Source organism: Alosa pseudoharengus, unplaced genomic scaffold (genome assembly GCF_046254945.1).
Source record: "Alosa pseudoharengus isolate Yale_2024_CS ecotype anadromous, Long Island Sound unplaced genomic scaffold, YU_APseudo_1.1 YU_APseudo_1.1_scf_14, whole genome shotgun sequence".
Taxonomy (NCBI): domain Eukaryota; kingdom Metazoa; phylum Chordata; class Actinopteri; order Clupeiformes; family Clupeidae; genus Alosa; species Alosa pseudoharengus.
Genome location: NW_027468609.1, coordinates 9,324,786 through 9,334,602, shown reverse-complemented (window position 1 = coordinate 9,334,602; position 9,817 = coordinate 9,324,786). Strand labels below are relative to the sequence as shown.

The 9,817-nt window shown below is 41.3% G+C and overlaps 1 long non-coding RNA gene across 1 annotated transcript; it reads right to left on the bottom strand.

Moving 5' to 3' along the window:
- Nucleotides 1-6,517: 6,517 nt before the first annotated feature.
- Nucleotides 6,518-7,705, bottom strand: LOC143122372 (uncharacterized). The gene is made up of 3 exons (XR_012986655.1): nt 7,457-7,705; nt 6,719-6,778; nt 6,518-6,599 (listed from the first exon to the last, which is right to left on the bottom strand). It is a non-coding gene; the product is annotated as an uncharacterized LOC143122372 (long non-coding RNA).
- Nucleotides 7,706-9,817: the final 2,112 nt, after the last annotated feature.

The window sequence follows — 9,817 nt, the reverse complement described above, 5'->3', positions numbered from 1 at the left end:
ATTCATGTCTAGCAGTATTCATGCATGCCAGCTGTTTACTGTCTTTAAAGCACTGTCTAATTCTCAAACAGCAGAATGCTTAAATGCTATGTTAAGCTACAAGTAGGCCTAGGTCAATGTATAACATTAGCTTGGGATGTTTTTACAGTAAGCATTGGTAGTTGTGAAAGCAGCTGCATTCCTTCTATATATCAAAATATGGAAATGCTAACATATCTTTTCTTTATCCCTCAAGGTGCTTTGCTTAAATTTCTCAGCCCTCAGGCTCTTCCTAAGGATACCTCCACTGATGAAGCTAGAGTGAATTTCTCTCACTGAGCTGAGCTGTTAATGACCTTTTCCAATATGCCAATAACAGTGAAATGGCCTTTTAATTACCTTTTCCAATATTCCAATAACAGTGAAATGGTCAAACGTACTTCACAGGTAATTTCAGATTTTTTTTCAGTTATTTTCCCAGGTACACCATCAACTTCATCCTCCATTCATGAGGAAGAAGCTGACATTGGATTTTATGGTACGGTGGTGTTTTTGTAAATGTTCAAATGTTAAAAATGTTCAAAACTAATGCACAGTATATTTATGCAACAGCAGTATTTGCACTGTCAACATTTTTTATTTATATAAAGTGTGAGTGAACTTAAATTGTATGGCTATGCTGTGGTTCCTGTAGGCTTTGCGTGCGATGGGGGGGGGCAACACACACAACAGAAGCCACAAACACAAAGAATATGCAACAAGACCCATAGGGTCGTAACACCCCCACCACCAAAAATCAAGATCTAATATTGATCACATTTAACTGGTTAGGGAGTGAGGCAGAGTCCACCTGCACAAGTACTAGATCCCCAATGATGTGTAAAGGGGAGATGTTAGACCTAACCCACATCCATATGGTGACAGCAGTCATCAGCACAGGAGGGAGTATCTGAGGAGAGAGCTGGAAAAGACACACTCAACCTCTGTACATCCTTAACACACAAAGCAGACAAATGAGACAAACACTTTTCAACTCTTGCAGAAATCTCAGAATTCCTAAGATTCTGGCAAAAGACAGGCACAGGACAATCAGCAGTCTTCTTCCTCATAGGGATTTTTCTTGCGAGATCTCAGAGACTTATTGGCTACACCTCCCATCCCAGAAACTGTGGCGTGGCAACAAGCCAAAGTGGGCTCAGTTACTTGCGCAAGGCTGATCTGATTTCTGTCTATAGACAACGACGAATGAACTTCAGCACCACCGGACATGGACAGCGACTGAGGTGCGAAGTTAGCGCGAGGTGACACAGACTGATAATTAGTAGACTTTAAAATGTTCTAACTAGGGACAACTTTTCCACCAGATAAATCGTTACCCAAGATAAAGGTTGGGTACCTTCCATAGGTAGCTTCGGAAGCCACGAACCCAGAAACCAAATCATATTTAAGGTGCACCGTGTGTAATGGAACTTTTAAAAGTCCCATCTCAATGCCCTGAACTAGCACATCAGTGCTACAGTACGTTTCTTCAGAGAATGGCAAAATAGAAGCAACAATAAAAGACTGGGCTGCACCGGTATCACAAAGAATTTTGGTAGGGACACCATCCCTCTCACGCCCTGAGAGAGACACCATCCCCTCCAAAACAAAAAGGATCATAAACTGAGTCAATTCCCCTGTGTGAATGGTCTAAAGCCAGCACTCTTCGAATTTCGTCGCTTCGGAGACAAATTCTTCCTTTCCAGGACCGGACATACTGCAATGAGGTGGCCAACCTCATGACAATAGCCTAATAACACTCACAAGATTTCACTTCCAAAGATGGCTTACTAAATTCTGAATTTTTCCAGCCTTGCTTTGGACTGGAAGGCCGAGCTGAATAACGACGAGGAGGAGAAGAGAACTGAAACAAACTTTTGTGCGCCAGCACAAATTCATCTGCACAGACAGCAGCCTGCGATAGCGGTGTTACTTTCTGATCGTTCAAATACATTGCTACTGCGTCTGGAATGCAACCTTTAAATTCTTCCAGCAAAATCAATTGACGAAGATGTTCTTTCGTGTGTGCACGTTGTGAAGTGCACCACCTGTCAAAAGCACTCTCTTTCTCTCTCGCAAACTCCACGAAGGTGAAGCTGTCGGACTTGTGAAGGCCACGAAATCTCTGACGGTAGGCTTCAGGAACCAACTCGTAAGCATTTAAAATTGCAGTTTTAACAGTGTCATAATCCGAACTTTGTGGCACGGTGAGGGCAGAATACACAGACTGTGCCTTGCCAGTCAAGACAGTTTGCAATAGCAACGTCCAGACTTCAGCAGGCCATCTCAACGTAATGGCAACCCTCTCGAAATGCAAAAAATATTTCTCAACCTCACGTTCGTTGAAGGGCGGAATCATCCGAGTGTTGCGACTAACATCGAACGGCTGAGCTGGGACAAATGGCAACGGAGGACCAGGAGCTAATGGAAGGACATTGTTGGGATTTCTCAAGGGAGCAGGCACAGGAGCATGTGGATCAGACACATCTGAAGTACTCAGGGGAACCGAGAGTAAAGGCGCGGTGTTAATCTCGCCCATCGGAGCAGCAGAACCAGAATCACCCACAGGAGCCGACAGTAGGCCTAGAGCAGAAGGACGAACAGGAGAATGACGTAAATCTCGAAGGGGAAAAGCTGACGGAACTTGTTGAGCGATGGCAAATCTCTTAGCCTCCAATTCCATCTCAAGCTTTTTTAGTGCAAAATTACGGTCCTCGTGTTCACGTTCGCGTTGGTATTCGCGTTGACGCTCACTCTCAGCCTCTTCGTGCTCTAATGTCTTCAAATCAAGCTCAAGCTGAACCTCTAATTTCTTCATTTCAATTTCTTTGTCCAATTCTTTCTCTCTAACTACTCGATTTTCTCTTTCAGCACGTATTCGTGCCGCATCCAACTGTAATTTGCGCTCCTCGAATGAGTACTCTCTAATTTTAAGCTCCCGATCGGAAACATTGCTCGCTGATGATAAAACAGGAGAAACAGGTCCTTCTCTAGGCAGAATATTTTTAGCTACTAGACCACAGCTTTATACAACAGCTCTTTACGCTTCTTGTCCTCAGACGTAATAGTAATGGAGAAATGCTCTGCAATTTTCTCTAACTGGTCTTTAGTGCAACCAGACAGAAGTTCCTCGGAAGGACTTTTAATAAATTCTTCCACCACAGACATTGTCACTAACACCGAATAAAACAAAATTGTAACTGCCACGAATTAAACTAAAGTGGACTAGTCTGAGGTAGGTCAAAATTTACCAAAATCACGACCAGCAATTTCAGTTGTCCACAATCAAAAACGGAGTATCTAACTTCTACCCCCTCCAACCCAAAAATGAATGCTCGGACCAACTGCTCGGAAAAAGTCTCAAAAGCCACGAAAAAAAGTCTTCAAACATTTGCCACTTACTGCCACGAACAAAAAACAAAGGCACTTGGCTACGAAGCTGCCACCAGACGCACACAAGCGGAAAAAAACGAACTTCAAACGATGACAAAAACAAAAATCTAATGTTAGTCTGCCCATCTATAAGTGCTCAATTATTTAACAAAGCATCGCTCTAACCAATAACCCAGACTGGGCAAAGCTCTGGACCCTAATACCCAAACTAAAAATAAACCTAACATATCTTCAAAGCGTACCAATTGGAGGTTCGCAATGAACCTCCCCCCGGGGTTGCTTCACAAAACCACCACCAAATCAAAAAATAATCAAAACACTAACTCACCAGAGCCTCTTGGTCATAAGCGTGCTTCCTAAAAAAAAGACAGTTACAAAATACAAAACAATACGACGGCACAACTAAAGCGATACAAAAGCGATACAAATTGGCTGCTCCCCAATATGTTACTGAAGGGGGAAAATTTAGGCCCCAATTTGCTAAAACTGGAAACAAAAAGAACCGGATAGAGCCCCCATTTGTTGCATCCCAGTCTAGGGCTTGTGGGACATAACAAAAACGGGCAGACACAAAACGTAAAAATATTGTGTATTTATTAATCCAAAAAAAACAGTATAGAAAAACAGTCTATAAGCCACTACGAAAAACAAGGCCTACAAAGAAGGCCTCTGCAGCCAGGCGCTCATTCCTGGTCTCTCACCCCAGGGAGTGGAAAAATTACGGTGGTTGCAAGGCCCGAGGCTGGCCCTAGTGGCAGCGAAGTGCAGCAGCGACGGTGGCAACGAAAATGATCCCCAAAGCGAGCAAGAGTGAGCGAGCTCTGAATGGCGTAAGTGATGGGACATTCGACACTGAGGCACCGAAGCTTGTATCACTCCCGTGAAGCAAATTGTTTCGACAGTGTGTTGGAGCTTGTATCAAATTGGAATAAGCACGTGACTGGTGACGACCGAAGCTTCAAACGTCACCAAAGGGTTTTGCTGGATTCGAAAGTTTGCTGCTGCGCTGATACCCAACAGGAGCAACACTGCTTCTCTGTAGCCTACTGCTGTAATTTAAAGGAACCATATGTAAGATTGTGGCCAAAACTGGTACTGCAATCACTTTCAAAATACTGAAGAGCGGTGTATCCCCCCCCCCCCCCCGACTTGAGGTTGCCAACCCGGATGGCGAAACACTACTGACTTTGTGATTAGTAGATAGGTGGAGGGTGGCGCATCAGGCCAAAACACAACATGACATGACAAAACACAACATCAACATCAGTTGAGGGCTGCAACTTCACTTTTTAAATGACAATATCCTGGCCGGACTACTGTTGTCAGTGATATAAGTATTTGAAATGAACATGATTTCTTAATGTCTAGTGACATATCAGGGCCATTTTATGATTGATTGAAATATTTTTCTTACATACAGTTCCTTTAAATAAATAAAGTGTACCTAGGCCTTATCCAATAAACTGTCATAGCCTACTCATAACCAAGAGGCATTATTTAGGTAGTGTGTTTTAGAACTAAACAGGCCGTTATTGTTAGAAATAGGCCGTTATTGTTAGAAATAAATAGTTCGTGAACATCCATTCTTGCCGTATGCCTACGATAGAGTAGAGGTAACGATGAGGACGATAGATCTGGCGATGTGGGTTCAATCCCCGTGAGTCACTTTACAAGGAATTTTTATTAGGCTTATGCAATAACAAAAAATATTTGAAATTTGACTTCAAAACGTTAAAAAGTTCTTCAGCAACAATGATTGCTGAGTAACTAAGACACGTAACACAGGTTTTGTTAAAGGAACCGTATGTAAAAAATTTATTTCAATTAATCATAAAATTGCCCTGATATGTCACTAGACATTAAGAAATCATGTTCATTTCAAATACTTATATCACTGACAACAGTAGTCTGGCCAAGATATTGTCATTTAAAAAGTGAAGTTGCAGCCCTCAACTGATGTTGATGTTGTCATGTTGTGTTTTGGCCTAATGCGCCACCCTCCACCTATCTACTAATCACAAAGTCAGTAGTGTTTCGTCATCCGGTTGCCAACTCTGCCAGTCAGAGGGGAGGGGAAGGGGATACACCGCTCTACAGTAATTTGAAAGTGATTGTAGTACCCGTCTTGGAAACAATCTTACATACGGTTCCTTTAAGCTTTGATTTACAATATAGTAGGCTCTCTATTGATTTTAATGAGTAGGCCTAGGCCTTAAAGTTACAGTATTTCTATCACAATTTACCAGACTTTGACCTTTTGTCGGTTTTTAACAAAATTCTGACTATGATTGTTCCTTGTATTGCATTATGAGCACTGCGCCTATTGCATTCTACTGTTGCCTTAAGCCTAGCTCAGTCATTATGCTATACCACATCTCCCTCCATTGGAAGAGCAAGCTGCATTGAGCGTAATAAACTGCATTTAGAATGGCAAATCCATATTTCTAGATATTTTGGTGAAAGTAACTTAAAAGTAATGCAATAGTAGTGTAATGCCTTACAATTCAGAGACAGTAATATTATAATGTAACAAATTACTTTGAAATGACAGTAATAAGTAATGCATAGTACATTACGATTTTTAAGTAACTTGCCCAACACTGAACAAGACCCACAGGGTCGTAACAAGGGTACCAAATCAATGTTGTGTCCCCATGAGAGCAGAAAAATGCATACTACAGGGATCTTCAAATCATTGTAATGTTATAAGCCATGAGCTTCATGTAAATGAACAATAAACACACTGGTCAATAAGTTGTTCAGAACACAAAGATGGAAGAAAGGCTTAGCTTTAGCCTACCCATCTTGAGGTCTCTATATGAGTTATCATAACAGTCGGCCCTGATGTCATCAGAGCAAGTGTTACAGATGACACACGTGCAGTGATGCTTATGTTGCATGTAACATCAGAACACCAGGGCCGTTTCAAGGAATTTGGGGGCCCCAAGCAAAATGGACATGGAAACCCCCCCCCCCCCCCCCAAAGCCTACAGGAACCACAGCATAGCCATACAATTTAAATTCAACCACACTTTATATAAATAAAAAATCTTGACAGTGCAAATACTGCTGTTGGATATATATACTGTGCATTAGTTTTGAACATTTTGAACATTTGCAAAAACACCACCATACCATAAAATCCAATGTCAGCTTCTTCCTCATGAAGGATGAAGTTGATGGTGTACCTGGGAAAATAATTGAAAAAAAATCTGAAATTACCTGTGAAGTACGTTTGACCATTTCACTGTTAGCATATTGGAAAAGGTCATTAACAGCTCAGCTCAGTGAGAGAAATGCACTCTACCTTCATCAGTGGAGTTATCCTTAGGAAGAGCCTGAGGGCTGAGAAATTTAAGCAAAGCACCTTGAGGGAGAAAGAAAAGATATGTTAGCATTTCCATATTTTGATATTTAGAAGGGATGCAGCTGCTTTCACAACTACCAATGCTTAGGCCTACTGTAAAAACATCCCAAGCTAATGTTATACATTGACCTAGGCCTACTTGTAGCTTAACATAGCATTTAAGCATTCTGCTGTTTGAGAATTAGACAGTGCTTTAAAGACAGTAAACAGCTGGCGTGCATGAATACTGCTAGACATGAATGTTCCAGTCTGCTTTGATGCACGGAATTTATCGTGTGGTTTTCCTAACCCCCATTTGGTAGTAAATAGATTATCACGGTCGAATAGTTAGTATAGCAGAGAAGATATGCCACTTCCATCAAAACCTATTACAAAGCTATAGCAATGTAAATACGATAAACAGTGATCATGGGCGTAGACAGTGTAGTGCCAGTTCACAGCTTTTCTGAACTAGTTCAAGTTCAGTTCATACATGCTCAAAGTGAACAGTTCACGTTCAAAGTTCACAATTTTAATTCTGAACTAGCAGCTAGTTCAAAGTTCAGTTCATTTTACTTTTTTCGTGAGATATTCAAATAAATACTTTTTTTCACACTACGAGCTAGAAATCACTATACGTTCTTTGAAGCTGCTCATTGTAGACATTTGCTCATGACACTGCAATTGTGGGTTTCTTACCAGGTGGTGAAACTTGCAGCAGTACAGACAAGGTAGACCCAAAGATTCTAGGTCTATAGTTAACTTTATCAACCGTCTCTGGTAGACCAGTTCTGTTCGTTGCCTGCTACGCGGCGTTGCTATGCCTACCCCGCTCTGCTGCAATTCATCACGGGTAACGTTGTGCGGAAGCCAGTATGCTATTCAACTATTCTTAGCCGGACCAGAGACGGTTGATAAAGCTAACTATAACCAGAGCCCTTCTAGACATTCTCTGCTATAACTATAGAATCTTTGGCCGGACACTACGTTGCCCGCAATGCATTGCGCACACAATGTCAAAACCATTTCTGTCTGGTGATACATGATTTAAGCGGCACCAGCGAGAATACAGGAGGGAGGAACTTTCTCTCGGTGCGTTTCAAAAGAGAAAACAGATGTCAGTCAGTTTTCAATGGAAAACAAATTCCAACGTTCATTTACAGTGATGTCTGCCGTTCATGACACATAATGAACTAATTCACGTTCAAGTTCTTTATTAAAAAATGTGTTTCGTTCAGTTCAACGTTCACGAAAAAATTAGCGTGTTCAATGAACGCGTTCTTTTGAACTCGTTCACGCACACTGGGCGTAGATATAGGGTGGGAGGCTAAGGACTAGTCCTAATCAATATTTTAAGATGACAAAATTGTCCCCACCAATATTTTAGCGAACTTATTTGTACTGGTACTGGTCATTCCGACAGCCAGCAAAACAGTACAAGAAACGTCGTCATATGATTTGCTGAAAAACAGAGGGGGAGGGGGAAGGGTTATCTGACATGCACGCTACAGTAGGCCTACACGCACGGAGAGTGACAAAGCACAGGCTACTGTACTTGTTTGCACAGGCAGTCAAGCGAACGGGTGTGTCAACGGTAAGTTAGGGCTGTCTGCCAATACATAGCCTATCCCAAAAAAGGCCAGAGTAAAACATTGTGATATTCCCTTTGCCCTTCAGCATGTACACGTTTGCCCCTTTTTGTGGTTTGTAGATCACAGCTATGTCACCCAAAAATACGAAGCTTTTTCATTGCAGTCTAGGCAAAATAATTAGCCATACAAACTGGCAACTGGTGACCAGGCTTTCAAATGCGGATTTTACTGTGTAAAATAGCATTAGCTGTTAGGATATTACCCAGGATATTGTTACAGCTAACCTAGTTTCTTTAATGTTTCAACCAAAGTTAGGAGTCATGTTGAATAAGGGTGTGCTGCACGGACAGTCACATATAGGATAAGTCACCATCACTAGGCTGTTAGGCAGGGTTGTCAAGTTTTGAGCTCAGCTTGGAGTGAGATTGGAATGTTTCGCTGTAAAATGTTTCGCTTTAAAATTGAATAAAGTAAGTGCATTATTTACTAAGATGAGTGCACCATTTATTATAATAAGTGCGTAAAACTTACGCACTATGTAGCAAAAGGTGTGCACACATGGGTGGATTATCATATGTGAAATGGGCCCCCCACTTTGGTAACTCAGCTTTAGGTCTGGGTCTGGGGCATGCTCCCCCAGAAGATTTTTTTAAAAATAACCCCTTAAATAACAACTTCTGGTGAGATTTTTGGAAAGAAGCATTAACACTTTGAGACCTTGAATGTGTCATTGTATACATCCTATATCTTGTTTTTGTTTATTTTCCAAGACAGTCTGGGATTTGTACCCATCTAGCATAGCTTATGTCTCTTATGTCAGCCTTTATATCAAGGGGAAACCATTTGTGTTTTTATGTCACCAGGAAGCAATAACTTTTGATATTTAGGTGGGATAGATTTGAATTTTCAAATATAATAATCTTGACGGTGGGATATTCTATGGCTCACCAATTTACGAGATATATGTACTGAGTGAGACAAATATTTTATTTATTAGGCTAATTGCTTTTTTCACTTGAGTAGCCTATTGCCACTGAACCATTGGATCAAGAATGGGCATGCCAACTTTTTATTTTTTATAAGGACAGCAAGTTCATTATTTTGGGTTGCTATTTATGGTGGTTGGCAGCTCATTGTCTGCAGCAGTCCTGTATCTTTAGAAAAAAAATATGTGTAGTAGCCTATACTCGCTCAAATTGATAACACTCATTAATAATAAGCTAATTTCATTCATTGTTAACATGGTCCATGGAGGCTCAGAGGGTGTCCCAGGACCTGATGAACACGCCGCTAAAAAGCACAAACGAGTGCGAAAGATGCAGCCGTGACGACAGGGGAAATGCAGGCAGCCACTAGAGTGATAGGTCATATAAAATGAACGTTGCTGATGTCTGGGTTACACAAAGCTACAACGACACTTCATTATGTTTTCTTAATGTCCGACAGTTTAGTTTAGTTTAGTTTATAA